At 43.3% G+C, this 17,445-nt stretch overlaps 1 protein-coding gene across 5 annotated transcripts in view; it reads left to right on the plus strand.

Moving 5' to 3' along the window:
* LOC126272339 (inactive dipeptidyl peptidase 10) overlaps window positions 1-17,445 on the plus strand; it is a 1,336,959-nt gene that overhangs the window by 322,171 nt on the left and 997,343 nt on the right. For all 5 annotated transcript variants that reach the window (XM_049975128.1, XM_049975129.1, XM_049975132.1 and 2 more), the window contains exon 2: window positions 9,689-9,716. The gene's annotated coding sequence lies outside the window, so the exon portion shown is untranslated. The remainder of the gene's footprint in view (window positions 1-9,688; window positions 9,717-17,445) is intronic.

Genomic DNA, 17,445 nt, shown 5'->3' on the forward strand with positions numbered 1-17,445 from the left:
AATTTCCTTTATTTCATTGACGAAAATAGCAATGTACCTTTATGAGATGAAAAGAAACAGGTGAATGCTGAGACGTTTACTGAGTTAGCAAAATCGAACTGCGTAGCAGGCTAATTTGTAAATTTATGTATACAGTTCTCGAACACAATCTGTGGCTGACACCGAAATATTCGCTGATCCTATGCACAGGATTAAGGAGGTACTTTTATCCATTAAGAAATGTTGTACCCATTCCAAGTCTCCTGATTGTGGGAGATCAATGCTGTTCTGCAAGTTATCGATTCGTAAAATTTCCAGACTAGGCGAAACTAACGAAACGGTTTCGGACGTAATAATTGGGGGAGGGGGGGGGGGGAGATTACTTTTTTAAACATTGTTCTTTGAAGATTTTTTACGTATTTTCGTGAACGATGTACGGTCCTTTCCCTTGAGATTTCTCTCATATGCATACAGAACTGGTATGCTGTCTTCATAAAAAATATTTAGAAGACACTTTTAAACTCACTACATTATGAAGGAGAAATCGAAAAATATAGTTTACAGGCAACATTAGAGTACGTCAACTGACACTCAGAAACCTTACAGGCGATCAGGCTATAAAAATCAGTTCTGGTTTTACATGTAAACAGGAAAGCGAAAATCAACTACAGAAAGTCGCATATCTTTCTCCACAAATTTAAATTCACAGCACGTGATGAGGGAAGGGGACAGCCCAGAAGTAGCTGCTTCTTACGTTAATTCCTTCTGACGATTCGGTCTGGAACAACCTTCCGGACTCTATTTAATGTTAAATCCTTTATCCAATTGGTAAATTTGCGAAATAGAGTCTTTTTTGGAGTTGAATAGTGAGATACACTTTCGTTGGCAAAGGCCAATGCCCGATCTATAGTTATCGGTGAGGCACGCCTATATTTCTGATATAGGCCAACGACGTAACCATCGTTTCCGCATAATTTTCAGGCGGTTTCATTGGTATTCGATAACATACCGGATTCTAGCACCGACGAATACACAGCGAATACCGACGGGAGTATCGATAAACTGCCCGACAGAGTGCATCGGCTATACGTTGTACGAAAGTTGCACTGTAGTTCACGTCCTGAGCAGACGTCCGTATGTTATTCAATGCGAACCGTTTATGAACTGGAGAATTTAGTACAAAATGTTAACCATAAATACGTTTACACAGCAGTTAACCAAATTTTTCCTAATTGGAAAAATATTTTCCACTTAACTGCTAATACTACACATGAAGCTAATTGAACGGCATTTATCCAGGTCCTATCTCCTCAAATTCCCACCTTTTTGCAGTTTCGTCTGTTTTAATCTACAGTTCATAACCAATAGATTGTGGTCAGAGTCCGCATCTGTCCCTGAAAAAGTCTTACAATTTAAAACCTGGTTCCTAAATCTCTGTCTTACCATTATATAATCTATCTGATACCTTCTAGTATCTCCAGGATCCTTCCATATATACAACCTTCTTTTATGATTCTTGAACCAAGTATTGACTATGATTAAGTTATGCTCTGTGCAAAATTCTACCAGGCGGCTTCCTCTTTCATTTCTTACCACCAATCCATATTCACCTACTATATTTCCTTGTCTCCCTTTTCCTACTCTCGAATTCAAGTCACCCATGACTATTAAATTTTCGTCTCCCTTCACTATCTGAATAATTTCTTTTATCGCATCATACATTTCATCAATTTCTTCGTCATCTGCAGAGCTAGTTGGCATATAAACTTGTACTACTGTAGTAGGCGTGCGCTTCGTGTCTATCTTGGCCACAATAATGCGTTCACTATGCTGTTTGTAGTAACTTACCCGCACACCTATTTTTTTATTCGTTATTAAACCTACTACTGCATTACCGCTATTTGTGTTTAAAAACCTGTAGTCACCTGACCAGAAGTCTTGTTCCTCCTGCCACAGAACTTCACTAATTCCCACTATATCTAACTTTAACCGATCCATTTCCCTTTTTAAAATTTCTAACCTACCTGCCCGATTAAGGGATCTGACTTTCGACGCTCCGATCCGTAGAACGCCAGTTTTCTTCTTCCTGATAACGACGTCCTCTTGAGTAGTCCCCGCCCGGAGATGCGAATGGGGGACTATTTTACCTCCGGAATATTTTACCCAAGAGGACGCCATCATCTTATAACCAGTAAAGCTACATGCTCTCGGGAAAAATGACTGGTGTAGTTTCCCCTTGCCTTCAGCCGTTCGCAGTACCAGCACAGCAAGGCCGTTTTGGTTAGTCTTACAAGGCCAGATCAGTCAATCATACAGACTGTTGCCCCTGCAACTACTGAAAAGGCTGCTGCCCCTCTTCAGGAACGACACGTTTGTCTGGCATCTCAACACATACCCTTCGGTTGCGTTTGCACCTACGGCACGGCCATCTGTATCCCTGAGGCACGCAAGCCTCCCCACCAACGGCAAGGTCCTTGGTTCATGGGGGAGTGGGGGGGGGGGGGGGGGGACAGACATCATCTGCGAATTATGTTTGATGCGGTGTAGGAAAACCGTTGACATTCAAAACAGCTTCCTGTCGTCTCTAAATGGATAAAAACAGCTCTTGTATGGTTTTGAATGGAATCTTAAACGACGTGTCCTGGAAAACAATGGCAAACTAAGTTAGAGATGATGTAGGTGGATGGCGGTCACGCACCCTTCTCTCCAAAAACGCTCAGTAATATTGAGATCCGGTGACTGTGGTGGCCACGCTAGATGCGCCAGTTCATCCTCCTTTTCACAAAACCAGTACTGGAGGATGCGAGCTGCGGGAACAGGGGCCCTATGGTTTTGGAACACAGCATCACCATTGGTAAACAAACACTGCACCGTGGGATGGATCTGATCAGCCAAAGTGGTCACATAAACCCTGCAGAATAACCATCGACTGTATGAAATAGCACGATGTGGCTGCGCGATTCATCGCCAAATCCCCACTGTGTTTCCATCTTCGGACATAAACTGGACCAGAAGGGGGAAACAGTGTGAGAGAATACTCATCCCACCAAATGACACGATTCCATTGCGCCGTAGTCCAGCTTTTACAGTTTCTGTACCACGTTATACCGTTACAGAGAACAGAGCATAACTGACTAAACCAGAAGTTGTGCAGAGTTTCAGGGAGAGCATAAGGGAACAATTGACAAGAACGGGGGAAACAAATACAGTAGAAGAAGAATGGGTAGCTCTGAGGGATGAAGTAGTGAAGGCAGCAGAGGATCCAGTAGGTAAAAAGACGAGGGCTAGTAGAAATCCTTGGGTAACAGAAGAAATATTGGATTTAATTGATGAAAGGAGAACATATAAAAACGCAGTAAATGAAGCAGGCAAAAAGGAACACAAACGTCTTAAAAATGAGATCGACAGGAAGTGCAAACTGGCTAAACAGGGACGGCTAGAGGACAAATGTAAGGATGTAGAGGCTTATCTCACTATGGTAAGATAGATACTGCCTACAGGAAAATTAAAGAGACCTTCGGAGATAAGAGGGCTACTTGTATGAACATCAAGAGCTCAGATGGAAACCCAGTTCTAAGCAACGAAGGGAAAGCAGAAGGTGGAAGGAGTATATAGAGGGTCTATAGAAGGGTGATGTACTTGAGGACAATGTTATGGATATGGAAGAGGAAGTAGATGAAGATGAAATGGGAGATACGATAGTGCGTGAAGAGTTTGACAGAGCACTGAAAGACCTGAGTAGAAACAAGACCCCGGGAGTAGACAACATTGCATTGGAACTACTGACGGCCTTGGGAGAGCCAGTCCTGACAAAACTCTACCATCTGGTGAGCAAGATGTATGAAACAGGCTAAATACCCTCATATATCCAGAAGAATATAATAATTCCAATCCGAAAGAAAGCAGGTGTTGACAGAAGAGAAAATTACCGAACTATCCGTTTAATGAGCCACGGCTGCAAAATATTAACGCGTATTCTTTACAGACGAATGGAAAAACCGGTAGAAGCCGACCTCGGTGAAGATCAGTTTGGATTCCGCAGAAATGTTGGAACACATGAGGCAATACTGACCATACGACATATATTAGAAAATAGATTAAGAAAAGGCAAACCTACATTTCTAGCACTTGTAGACTTAGAGAAAGCTTTTGACAATGTTGTCTGGAATACTCTCATTCAAATTCTGAAGGTGGCAGGGGTAAAATACAGGGAGCGAAAGGCTATTTACAATTTGTACAGTAACCAGATGGCCGTTATAAGAGTCGAGGGGCATGAATGGGAAACAGCAGTTGGGAAGGGAGTGAGACTGGGTTGTAGCCTCTCCACGATGACATTCAATCTGTATATTGAGCTAGCAGGGAAGGAAACAAAAGAAAAATTCGGAGTAGGTATTAAAGTCCATGGAGAAGAAATAAAAACATTGAGGTTCGCCGATGACATTGTAATTCTGTCCGAGACAGCAAAGGACTTGAAAGAGCTGTTGAATGGAATGGACAGTGTCTTGGAGGGAGGATATAAGGTGAACATCAACATAAGCAAAACGCTGTTAATGAAATGTAGTCGAATTAAGTCGTGTGATACTGAGGGATTTATATTAGGAAATGAGACACTTAAAGTAGTAAAGGAGTTTTACTATTTGGGGAGCAAAATAAGTGATGATGGTCGAAGTAGAGAGGATATAATATGTAGACTGGCAATGGGAAGGAAAGCGTTTCTGAAGAAGAGAAATTTGTTAACATCGAGTATAGATTTAAGTGTCAGGAAGTCGTTTGTGAAAGTATTTGTATGGAGTGTAGCCATATATGCAAGTGAAACATGGACGATAAATAGTTTAGACAAGAAGAGAATAGAAGCTTTCGAAACGTGGTGCTACAGAAGAATTCTGAAGATTAGATGGGTAGATCACATAACTAATGAGGAGGTATTGAATAGAATTGGGGAGAAGAGGAGTTTGTGGCACAACCTGACAAGAAGCAGGGAACGGTTTGTAGGACATGTTCTGAGGCATCAAGGGATCACAAATTTAGCAATGAAGGGCATCGTGAAGGGTAAAAGTTGTAGAGGGAGACCAAGAGATGCATACTCTAAGCAAATTCAGAAGTATGTGGGTTGCAGTAAGTACTGGGAGATGAAGAAGCTTGCACGGGATAGAGTAGCATGGAGAGCTGCATCAAACGAGTCTCAGGACTGAAGACCTCAATAATAACAACAATACCAAAGAAGAAACTCGAGAATATATTAATAATTTGCGGAACGACCTTCAGAGAATTGATGAATGGCGCAGACTCTGGCTGTTGACCCTGAACGTAAATAACTGTAACATATAGCGCACTCATACATAGGAAAACTACACTATTGACAAACAGCTGGGGACAGCGTCTACCGTAAAATATCCAGACGTAACTCTTCAGATTAACCTTATATGGAATAACTACTTAAAACAATAGTGGGAAAAGCAGACACCAGACTCAAATTAATCGGAAGAATCTAAAGGAAATGTAACTCATCAACGAAAGAAGTGAGTTATAGGGCGTTTGTTCGCCAGATTCTTGAGTATTGTTCATATATGTGGGATCCCTATCAGCTAAGAACCAACGAAGAGCGGAGCGTTTTGTCACGGGATCGTTTAGCAGGTGAGAGAGCGTTACAAAACTACTAAACAAACTCCGCTTGCAGACGATACAAGAGAGGCTTTGTGCATCACGGAGAGATTTACTATTGAAATTACAGGACAGCACTTTTCAGCAGGAGTCGGACAACATATTACTTCCCCCACATGCGACTCGCGTATTGACCTCGAGCAGAAAATTCGTGAAATTAGAGCCAATACAGAGGTTTACCGATAATCATTCTTCCCACGCACTATTCGCAAGTGGAACAAGGTTGAAGGGATCAGACTTTGGTACCGAAAGTACCCTGCGCCACACACCACTAGGTGGCTTGCGGAGTATGATGTAGCTGTATATGTATATTTGAAAAGCGAGAAGAAACACACAGCATTATCGACAACAAGTGCTGAGGCAAAACGCAATGCAGAAATTACATTATTTTACGTAACTCCCACACACTTGCGATTTACAAACATGTGAATATAGCCGGAATACTAGTAGCGTGCTGCAGTTTCACCATATGTTGAATGTTACGGTCGAATGCGACGATTTTAACAATTCAAGACAAGAGTCTGAATCATTTCTGCTGCGTGAGGTGTCAGAAGGCAGATGAGAGTGCCTTCTGCTTAAAACTGGTTGAGACGTCCAACTGAAGAATATGCACCCAGCGCTCTGGCTGACCGGCACCAGTCAAAGCTTTGACGACACCACAAGAGACACCCGCACATTTCTGTTTGCAAAGATGTGTCGTTTCAGCGGACATAGTCTGATGGTGACAGATGGTCTGTGGGTATTCCCCAACTTTGTTTCCTTTTATTTTATAAGGTGCTGATACGAGGCTCTTTATACCAGATAACATAAAATTCCGTATATCTAGCAGAACAGGGCAGTAGCTTGGTAAAACACAACATGAAAAAATACCAATGAGTGTAGAACCAGGTTTTGCGTCACAAGGACCAGATCATTAGACTATAATGGATGATTTTTAAATAGCGTTATATCTGACTATTAAACAACATACAGTATTAAATAAATGAAAAAATACAAGTGCCCAGTATTACAATTACAATATTTTAATTTACAATACTACAAAACATTATGTACAATGATGTGTGACCGGTACAAACATAAATATGTGAGACAATAGTTAGGACATTGAGTGTCGGATGTCAACCTCAGTTTGGATTACCAACACGATAACAAAAGCAGTTTATGTTTGTGCTGGCCATTGAGATCATATGTGGATAACTAACGAGTTGGTGTAGTGGTGGAGGAAGGAAATTTGGCTCAAAAGCTTTCAGATCTTGATCGGATCTTCTATGGAACAGTCTTTATTTGAAAGTCACTGTCAATCGTGGTACTCCAAACGAACTACGGAGCACTTAATATGACACTCAGTGCCTTATTTCCAACAACCTGAAGTTTTTGGGCCGCTTGGTTAGAGGCGCCATGTCACGGATTGCGCGGCCCCTCCCGCCGGGGGTTAGAGTCCTCCCTCGGGCATGGTTGTGTGTGTTGTCCTTAGCGTGTAAGTCTAGGGACCGATGACCTCAACAATTTGGTCCGTTTGAAGTTGGCTTGACTTTCTCTCACATTTACCTTGACCCGCCATGCCGTAAACCATTTTTCTTGTAGTAGTAGTGGCCGCTGGACTTTATCATGAATGTTCAGTAGGTTATTGTCAGTGGAATGTTTTGCAGTACCATCAGCGAACGAAGCGATGTTGACCGATATCGAGCCTGACATGAAAGTAAAATATATATTATACATTTCGGAACCGAAAGACAGCTTTTAAATGTGGTTAAGATGTTGTCTGCTGGTGTGTAATTTAGGAAAGGCACTCGTGAGAAAATGGCGGCCTCTCAAGAAATGCAGTTTGATATCATTTACAGGAGGTAATTAACTGTAGTACACCGAACTTGCGCAATGCACAGATTTCATTTTCACGACTAAACTATTCAAAATAGCGATTTTCTACTATGATCATAAATGCAAAGGAGCATATCAAATCACAAGTGGTGTGTTATCAACCAGAAATGAGCGCCCACTGCGTTCTAAACAAGTTACATTGAAGCAAACTGATTCCCGCGAGTGACACACAATGTGGTCCCAAACATACCCTACACAGGTATCTCGACGGTAAAGACAAATGATGCGTATTTGGGACGAAGGCGGTTTCAGTCCCCGTCTCAGTACCCACATTTAATTTTCCATAACCACCCCAAATCTCTAAAGGCTCATGGCTCTATGGGTTCCTTCCCCATCCTTCACCAATTAGAGCTTGTGTTACGTCACTAATGAACTAGCCGTCGACGGTTCTGTAAACGATTATATCCTTCCCTTCCTGGCTTTGCAACTCTCATAATTCAAGTGCAATACATTCGAAAATCTTCTCAGGCTTTTTGAGGACTGGTATAATTCCGGAGATCAGCATACAAAATATCAATTTCTTTTCAATTATAAACATCGATAATGTAAGAAAAGAGATTTATCTTTGGGGTCTAAATATTAAATAATCATTGTGAATGTCACGGAGATGCCAATTTCACGCGTGAGTCAGCGTTATCAGTACTTGATACAGTTTGAAAATGGCCCTACTGTGAGTTCTCATTTCGTTGGCTGGTCGAAACCTGCAACTACAGATTTTTGGGCGTTCAGATATGACAGTGGCCCAATGCTGGACAGCACGGTATCTGGTAACACTTGTCGTTAAGGTCATGGTCTACCATGGGTGACTATCACAGGGGAAGACCGCCGTATTGCGCATCAAGCACGTAGTTTCCCCTTCACAGCTTCGCCTACCATCTGGAAACAAGTAATGGACTCCCTGTGTCATCCGTCAACATTGGTCGGAGACTAGGAGCAGCTGGACTAGGAAATACCGTCCTAGGCGCAGGCTATTAACACCACTACACAAAAGACTTCGTTTGCAATGGTGCCGAGACTGGGAAGCATAGACTAGTGATGAACGCTTTAGTACCAATAGGACCATTAGGCGTAACATCCCCAGCCAACTGACGGCTTACCATTAATAGTGTCAAGTACCATCTGCTCATGAGACACTGTGCAAGAGCTACTAATTCCAACCAGGATTTTGGTGCTAAGTCTGGTGACCAGAAAATTCATACCAACCCAACTCCTCCTCTTTCCGGCCAAATAACGGCGATGAAATTATCTTCCATGACCAGGCATCGAAGTGGTTGCCAACGAGTTGAGAGACACCGCAAAGGAGCGCGTTAGATACTTCGGCTAGGGAGGTGGGTTGACGTCTTCAGCTGAATGTGTTGTAACGACAGCGGTTCTCGGTGTTGTAGTCAGGAGACATTTTCTGTCACTTTGGCTATGCCTATTAGTTTTGGTTGGTGGTGGTACCAAACAAACGAGTCTATGAAAACAATTTAGACAGCTACGCGATTCCACCTAAGTAGAAACAATTTGGAAACGAATCTAACTGGAATTAGGGCGATAATACTTCTGTCCGATAAAGAGGGTCTGTTTCATCGTGAACGTTGTTCGAATGCGGGTTTGCTGAATTTAATATCTCAGCACCCCGACGTCGGCGTTGTGTTTTGGATGAAATGGTGTAGTATGAATGTTAGGTCAATGTGCAGTAACCATTACCAAGAGTTAGTAAAAACAGAGCTAAACGTTTTTCAGTGCACTAGTTCTTGGTAAGAAGCTTGTCCTGAAGACTAAATACTTAAATAAGAGCAGAATGAGCTCTAGTATGACACAGTGTATTTTTTAATCATTTTCAAATGTTGTCCCATGTATTCTTCTCAGCCTGTTGTGTTTTCAATAACTTGTAAATTAATAAAACTTGTGTTACCTACCTGGCGTTTAATATTTTTCATCCTTTCCGTCATACTGTACGTTAATTAAGTATAAATCTACAAAAAGCTTCCTAAACTCATTGTCTGGTTAATGTTAGTAGTGTATAAAACACATGTAATTAAAAAAGGCTGCTGCCAACACCGTAGACCCACATTTTAATTCTATTTTAACTTGATTTATGCATTTTGCACTGTCTGTCAGTCGATTTGTTTTATTCCTTTGCATTTCCTAAATTTTGCTGAATATTTTCCTTTATCTTTTACAGGTCTTCCTGTTCACCTCTGTTGTTTAAGGTATGTTGATCACTACCACATTGTTATTCTACTTTAACTATGTTGCGCAATGGTTAATTAATTTTTAGAACGCTGCACATTTCTTGTTATCATGAATTTCTGTCAGTTTGCAAGCTAATCCCAGCTTCTTTCGTCTTATATTTACTGTTGCAATCAGTCCATCTGATTGTATCCACAGTGTTTAAATTTGTCCCATCTTCCAGTATTATTTTCCAGTGTGTCTCTATAGGATTTTTCTACGCTATCCGTAGCCCCGATCTGATCTCATTTTCGTGGAAAATTTCCATCATTATTTCAACGCCTGATTTACTTAATACTATCTTTTACCTAGGGTAGATTCTTTCAATGTTTATCCCTCTTATTTTATGCAGTTGTAACATCGTGGAAGATATGTAAGAGGCAGTCGTTGTACAGAAATCCTTTTATAATATTGAGGAACGTGGGAAGGTCCGTAATGTACTGATCCGCCAGAACGTTATGACCACCTACCTAATAGCCGGTACGTCCACCTTTGGCACGGATAACAGCAATGACGAGTCGTGGCACGGAAACAATGAGGTATTGATATGACGCTGGAGAAGGTTCGCACCGAACCTGCTCACACAAGTCACCTCATTCCCGTATACTCCTGGGGTGGTGGTGATAATCTCTGATACCACATTCAGTCACATCCCAGGTGTTCGATCGGTTTCAGATCTCATGAACTGAGGAAGCCAACACAGCAAATAGAACTACTACGTTCCTCGAACCACTCAATCACATTTCTGGACTAGTAAAATCGCGCATTGTCTTGTTGACAAATGCCACTGCCGTCGGGAAACATGGTCGTCATAATGGAGTATACATGGTCTGCACCCAGTGCACGATATTCCTCGGCTGTCAAGGGGCCATGTATACGAGCTCTACTGAACCCACGAATGCCCACGTGAATGTTCCCCAGAGCATAATGGAGTCGCCGCAACCTTGTCTCCATCCCACAGCACAGGTGTCAAAGAGCTGTTCCCTGGAAGACTACTGATGCTCGACCTCTCATCAGCATGATGAAGAAGGTATATAGATTCATCACATCATGCAACGCTCTGCCACTGCGCCAAACTCCAGTCCCGATGGTCACGTGCCCATTTCAGTCTCAGTTACATATGTCGTGATGCTAACATTGGCACATGCACGGCTCGTCAGCTATGGGGCCCGTAGTTAGGAGTGTTCGTTGCACTGTGTGTTCAGACACACTTGTAAACCGCCCAGCATTAAAGTCTGATGTCAGTTCCGGCACAATTCGTCGCCTGTCCTCTTTTACCAGTCTGCACAGTCTACGATGTATGACATCTTGGTTTCGCCAAATGTTGAAGACACTCAACACAGCACTCCTCTGACATCCAACAAGTCGTGCAGTTTTCCAAATGCCCGTGCCGTGCCTCTGGGACATCACAATCTGCCCTCGGTCAAACTCAGATAGATCGTACGCCTTTCCTATTCCACACACAGGCAGAACGCTTACTGATGCTGCATGCAACATACTTCTGTCTGACTAGCATTCATTCCTCGCCAGGTAACACTACTACCACCTGGACAAGTTTACATCGATAGCATGCTGGAGGTAATAATGTTCTGGCCGATTAGCGTACGCCATAGAAACGTAGTCGTTGTTGAAATCAATTAATAAAAAATTTGTTTTCAGATTGCGTACTTTTCTAATTCTATGACATCCTACCATGTCGTCTGATAGTGTAAGTTTCAGATTAGCGTTAAGGGTTGATGAGTCGGTACGAGGTGTTCTACAGAGGTAGTGAGTAGGATGGGTCTGTGATCACATCGAGCAGTATCAAGGACATTCAAAGTAAAGTGTCGAACGAAGATGAGAATTTTAGCACAACATCGGCTGGAGTTCGCTGAGTACTGGTATGCTTTGAGATGGGTACAATATCACCTTGAAAAGCACCATTATACAGCTGCCACTGCTGGAGCTCTGGCGGGTCGTTTGTGGATGTTTAGGTGCGCGGAAATAATTTAGGTGATAGGCTTTCGACGAATAACGTGAGGCTGAGGTTCTCCGTATGAGTATTGTACAGATGTTTCGTGACTGAAAATGGATATTGTTTTGTTGGTCAGTAGCAACCCCAACATGCGACATGGAAAGTGGGTTGTCAGTACGATACACTAAATATGGTGGAGTTCGGACACTGTGATAGAACTGTAGAAAGATTTCATTGAGGTTGGTCATGTGCTTCGAGAGGCTAGACATGCACAAAGGTTTGTTTGTTGTTATGAACGGATATTGTGAAAAAGGAAGTTGTATGTTATACGGCTGTCGCGCAGTATTGTAAGGTCGGGGGAGAGGTTTGTAGGGCTTGGAGACGTTTTAAAATAATATGTCGATGCGGTTAAAAACGAATTGAGTTGCCAAACGGGCAGCAACAGATATTTGTTAGTGTGTGTGACCTTTCGAGAGGAACAATATTTTGAATGACAATCGTGAGGATTCTTATGATATCTTTAGCAATGGGGAATGCCCAAGTGAGTTGTTGGGAGGAAGAGGTATGTCAGTAGGTTTGATGGCAACTGTGAGCTCATGGTTTAGTAGAATGGGCCAGGTTAATAGTGACACATGTAAGTAGATGAGGTGAGGGTTTGTGATTGTTAGAGGACATGGTTGGATTCAGAGGTTGGGAAAGGTGGGACAGTTTTTGAGTGACTTGTTTGGATAGATAGTGGTGTCAGCAGGTTTGACGGGAATTGTGAGCTTTTATTTGGGAATTGGGGGTTTAGTAGCATAGGTCAGGTTAGAGTTGATACATTGTAGGTAGCTGAGGTGGGGTTTCGTGATTCTTTGAGAAAATGGTTCGATTAAGACAGGTAGGGGAAAGTGGGTGGGTTATTAGATTCTGTATTCGAGTGGACGTTACGTAACAGGCGTTTTTGGCATTTCTATGACTGGGGATGGATCTCTGAATATTCATCTTTGTGTTTGAGGAAATATATCAGTGATACGTTGGCGATTAAATGATCGAAGGCTCACATTGTATGATCGAAGGCTGATGGTGATTCTGTGAAGATTCAGATGTGGTAGGTAGTATTGGAAACTGAATTTATACTTTGCCTTCTCTGCTGTACTCGTAATTTTTGCGTCAACGTCTTTCATCACAACAGAGAAGTTGGGGGGGGGGGGGGGGGGGGGGGGACGACGACAATGTGGAGATTGCGGTCACCTGGTACGAATGTCTCTACCGAAGGGTGTAACGTCTGCATGCGACCAAACTGATGCGAAGGATTTTCTGGAGGAGTTCGTTGCGGATGATAATACATAAAAAAAGAGAAAGAGGACGGTAAATTAAGGTTTAAAAATAAACACTTTGGTGGACAATTCCTATGATTTGGAAACTTATTATATGATGTTGTATTCTAGTTAAAAGATAATCCTTGATGTCAACGTAAATGGTATTGCGGTGATGTTGTTGGTGGATGAAAATGATCATGAAGAAAATGGAGAGATAGGTATAGCTATAGGGCCCTGCGAAACCATAGGAAGCAACGAAATATAATTGAAATTGAGGAAGGGGGAGAAAGTAAATTTGAAGGATTATGAAATGGAGCGTTTTGGTCAGGGATGGAAAGATGTGTTTATTTAAGGACAGAACTCATGGTTCGGTACTGGAAGTTGGTTGAAATTCGGGCGGGCTGTGATCAGCCTGTGGTAAACATGTATACAGTTCTAATTGCGCAGCAGGGTACCGTATATGCTGATCAGTAGGAACTGGGTAGTGTATTGCAGTTGGTTTCAGATGGAGAGGTGGAAATCTGATCTATTGAAACGCCGACTGGTGCGACCAAAGATAGATTTGCTTGAAGTTTTTACGGATTACGCCGCTCGACCAGGAGATGCGTTGGAAGGAGGCATCAGAGATTTGTTTTCCGTAACAAAAATACAATCATAATGTCCCCACCGTCTTTACAGTATCTGAAACTGGCTTGGATCAAATACTTGACAGTCAATTAATTCACTTAACTTTATAAAATTACTGAATATGTATCAGATAACAATGATCGTCATCATATTTTAGTGACTCTAAGTAAACAGCATGATTTCAAAAATTTCTACCAATTACAGAGTCTACTCGAGGAAGAACGAATACATTGTACAGGTTTAATTCGTCATAGCCGGCCGGTGTGGCCGAGCGGTTCTAGGTCTGGAACTGCGCGACCGCTACAATGGCAGGTTCGAATCCTGCCTCGGGCATGGATGTGTGTAATGTTCTTAGGTTAGTTAGGTTTAAGTAGTTCTAAGTTCTAGGGGACTGAAGACCTCAGATGTTAAGTCCCATAGTACTTAGAGCTATTTGAACCATTTTTTTGAATACGTCATAACAATTCCCAAAATGTAGTATTACGTATATTGTGCATATCTGGCTATACTTATGATTACTGTTTACATGTTAATAGCATTTCAGTTCATCGTATGTGAGGGTGAATCTAGTGGTAATGAACTTTAAAGCAGCGGCGAGAGATCCTAGGTGTTACTTTTCAGTGACTAGGCAGGCGGTGTCATCAGAATATTACAGGAGGTAGGTAGTGGGTGGTGGTATCGGAATATCTGTGGTATACAAGTTCATTAATTGTAACTTCACGAAAGAGAAAAGTCAGTGCGAGAGACGGAGAAGTAGCAAGACCCGAAGCACGTGCAGCTGTTACAGCCTCGGCGGATCACTCCTCGAACACACAACAGCTGAACGGTCGGTAAACAGAGCGGCAAGTTGGCCGCGTTTGGAAAACGAATGGCCGGATCATAAATCGCCTCGGCGGGTGCTCATTACTCGCGGCCGTGTGTGAGCGCCGCTGACGGCGCTGGCCAATAGGAGCTCATCAATCACAGCCGCCCACTGCGCGGCCACTGTGCGCCTCCCACGCGATTTCCCATGTACGGCGTGTGCTCCGGCGTGAGTACCGTTCTAGGTAAGGCGTGTTACGTATCCACATGCGAACTTGAGTCTCCTAAAAGTTGACACCTGAGCATTATAAAACGACACTGTAGCTACGGTCACAGGTTCGAATCCTGCCTTGGGCGTGGAAGTGTGTGATGTCCTTAGGTTAGTTAGGTTTAAGTAGTTCTAAGTCTAGGGGACTGATGGCCTCAGATGTTAAGTCTCATAGTGCTTAGAGCCATTTTTTTTATTATGAAACTGGTTGGCGTTTCGGGAATCTGGACTGACGTCAGCTGTTTCTGGCACATGAAAATTTGTGACGGACCGGGACATACCGTGAGTGAATTCCTTTCGCAAAACACTAAGCTGACAGAAGTCATGGGATACCTACCAATAACGTGTCAGACCTCGTTTTGCCCGGCGTAGTGCAGTAACTCGATGGGGCATGTAGTCACCAAGTCGTTAGGAGTCCCATGCAGAAATATTGAGTCAAGCAGCCCGTATAGCTATAAATAGCTATAGCCGTCAGCAAGAGCTGACCTCTCGATTGTGTCTCATAAATGTTCGATGAGATCTACTTCGGCGATCTGAGTGACCAGATCTTTCGCTCGCATTGTCCACAATGTTCCTCAAACCAATCGAGAAAAACTATGGCCCGGTGACCTGGTGCACTTGGAAGTTTGTGGTAAGCTCTTACGGGACCAGACTGCAGAGGTCATCGGTCCCTAAGCCTAAACACTACTTAATCTAACTTTAACTAATTTACACTATGGACAACACACACACTCATGCCCGAGGGAGGTTCAAATGGCTCTGAGCACTATGGGACTTAACAGGTGTGGTCATCAGTCCCCTAGAACTTAGAACTACTTAAACCTAACTAACCTAAGGACATCACACACATCCATGCCCGGGGCAGGATTCGAACCTGCGACCGTAGCAGTCGCGCTGTTCCGGATTGCGCGCCTAGAACCACAATACCACCGCGGCCGGCTCCCGAGGGAGGACTCGAACCTCCGACGGGGAGAGCCGCACCCTGGTGCACTGTCATCCACAAGAATTACATGATTGTTTAGTCACACGAAGTCCGTGAACGACTGTAAATCGACTCCAAGTATCCGAACATAACCATTTACAGTCAATGATCGGTTCAATTGGAACAGAGGACCCAGTCCACTGCATGTAAACTCAGCCCACAGACTGACGAGCCACCACCAGCTTGCATGGTGCCTTGTTACTATTTGGGCCCATGGCGTCCTGGAGTCTGGCCGCACTCGATCCCTACCATCAGCTCTTACCAACTTAAATAGGGACTCATCTGACCAGGCCACGATTTTACAGTCATCTAGAGTCCCACCAATATGGTCACCAGTCTAGGAGAGGCACTGCAGGCGACGTCGTGCTATTAGCCAAGGTACTCGCGTCGGTCATCTGCTGCCACAGTCTCTTAACGACAAATTTCGCTGCCTGTCCTAAAGGGTACGTTCGTAGTACGTCCCATATTGATCTCTGCGGTTATTTCACGCATTGTTGCTTGTCTGTTAGCACTGACAGCTCTACGCAAGTGTCGTATTTCTCGGTCTTTAAGTGAAGGCCGACGGCCACTGCGTTGTCTGTGGTGAGCAGTAATGCCTGAAAATTGCTATTCTCGACACACTTTTGACACTGTAATTCGGAATATCGAATTTGTAAGCGAATTCCGAAATCGAATGTCTCAAGCGTCTAGCTCCAACTAACATTCCGAATTCAAAGTCTGGTAATTCCCGTCTGGCAGTCATAATCACATCGGACATATTTCAACCTGTGTATAGATGACAACTCCGCCAATGCACTGCCGTTTTACACCGCATGTACGCGACATCGCCGCCGCCTCCCTATGTGCACGTCTTGTCACTTCAGTACGTTTATCCTAGCTACAGTCGTCAGAAGAGTGTCTGTTCCTTCAGAGAAGCGTGCATATCAGAAAGACACTATAATGTGAACCTGCATACAGCGTATAAACACAATGGGTGTAATCATAATTGGTTAATCTGATCAAGTGAATAGATGACGTCCCGTGGCCTGAGATACACAATACAAGCTAACACAGAAGGTTTTATGGATTCACTCCAAGTGGACATCTTCTGGAGAACACTCCAGCGGCTCAAGTACCGGTATAAAGATGCGCCATTCACGCCTTGTACGGACAGATGTCATGCACTATAAGGACTTAGTATCTTACCAAAGGAGATTAAATGACGTGTGCATGTGAGTGTGTGCCGATGAAAATTGGTACTTGTCATTTCTTAAGCGTACAGAACCATTCCGAATCGTTGTACTTCTATTCACTCGCCACATCGAATCACGCCTAAGTTGACTTTTTGACGTGTGATGTACCTGCCTGTACATCGACATACACACTACGCCTGCCACCGCACGGTGCAAGGTGGACGGTTCCCTCCACCACTCCCAGTCGTTTCATTTACTGCTCCACTCGGCGAGTAAAAACGATTATCTGTATGTCTCAGAATGAGTCCTTAATGTATCGTCATGCTCATTACACGAACAGTATGCTGACGGCATTAGAATCGGTCTGCAATCAGCTTCTAGTGCCAGTTCTCTAAATTTTCTCAGCAGTGTACCCGGTAAAAAAGGGCACCTTCCCGAACCATCTCCATAGGACTTGATTATTATTCAGAACTAACGGTAACAAATCTAGCAGCCGGCCTCTGAATTGATTCGAGGTCTTCTATTAATTCGATCTGGTACTGATCCCAAACACTCGAGCAGTACTCATGAATAGATCACACTAATGTCCTATATACAGTCTCCTT

The sequence above is a fragment of the Schistocerca gregaria genome, chromosome 5, assembly GCF_023897955.1.
Source record: "Schistocerca gregaria isolate iqSchGreg1 chromosome 5, iqSchGreg1.2, whole genome shotgun sequence".
In the NCBI taxonomy this organism is placed as follows: Eukaryota; Metazoa; Arthropoda; class Insecta; order Orthoptera; family Acrididae; genus Schistocerca; species Schistocerca gregaria.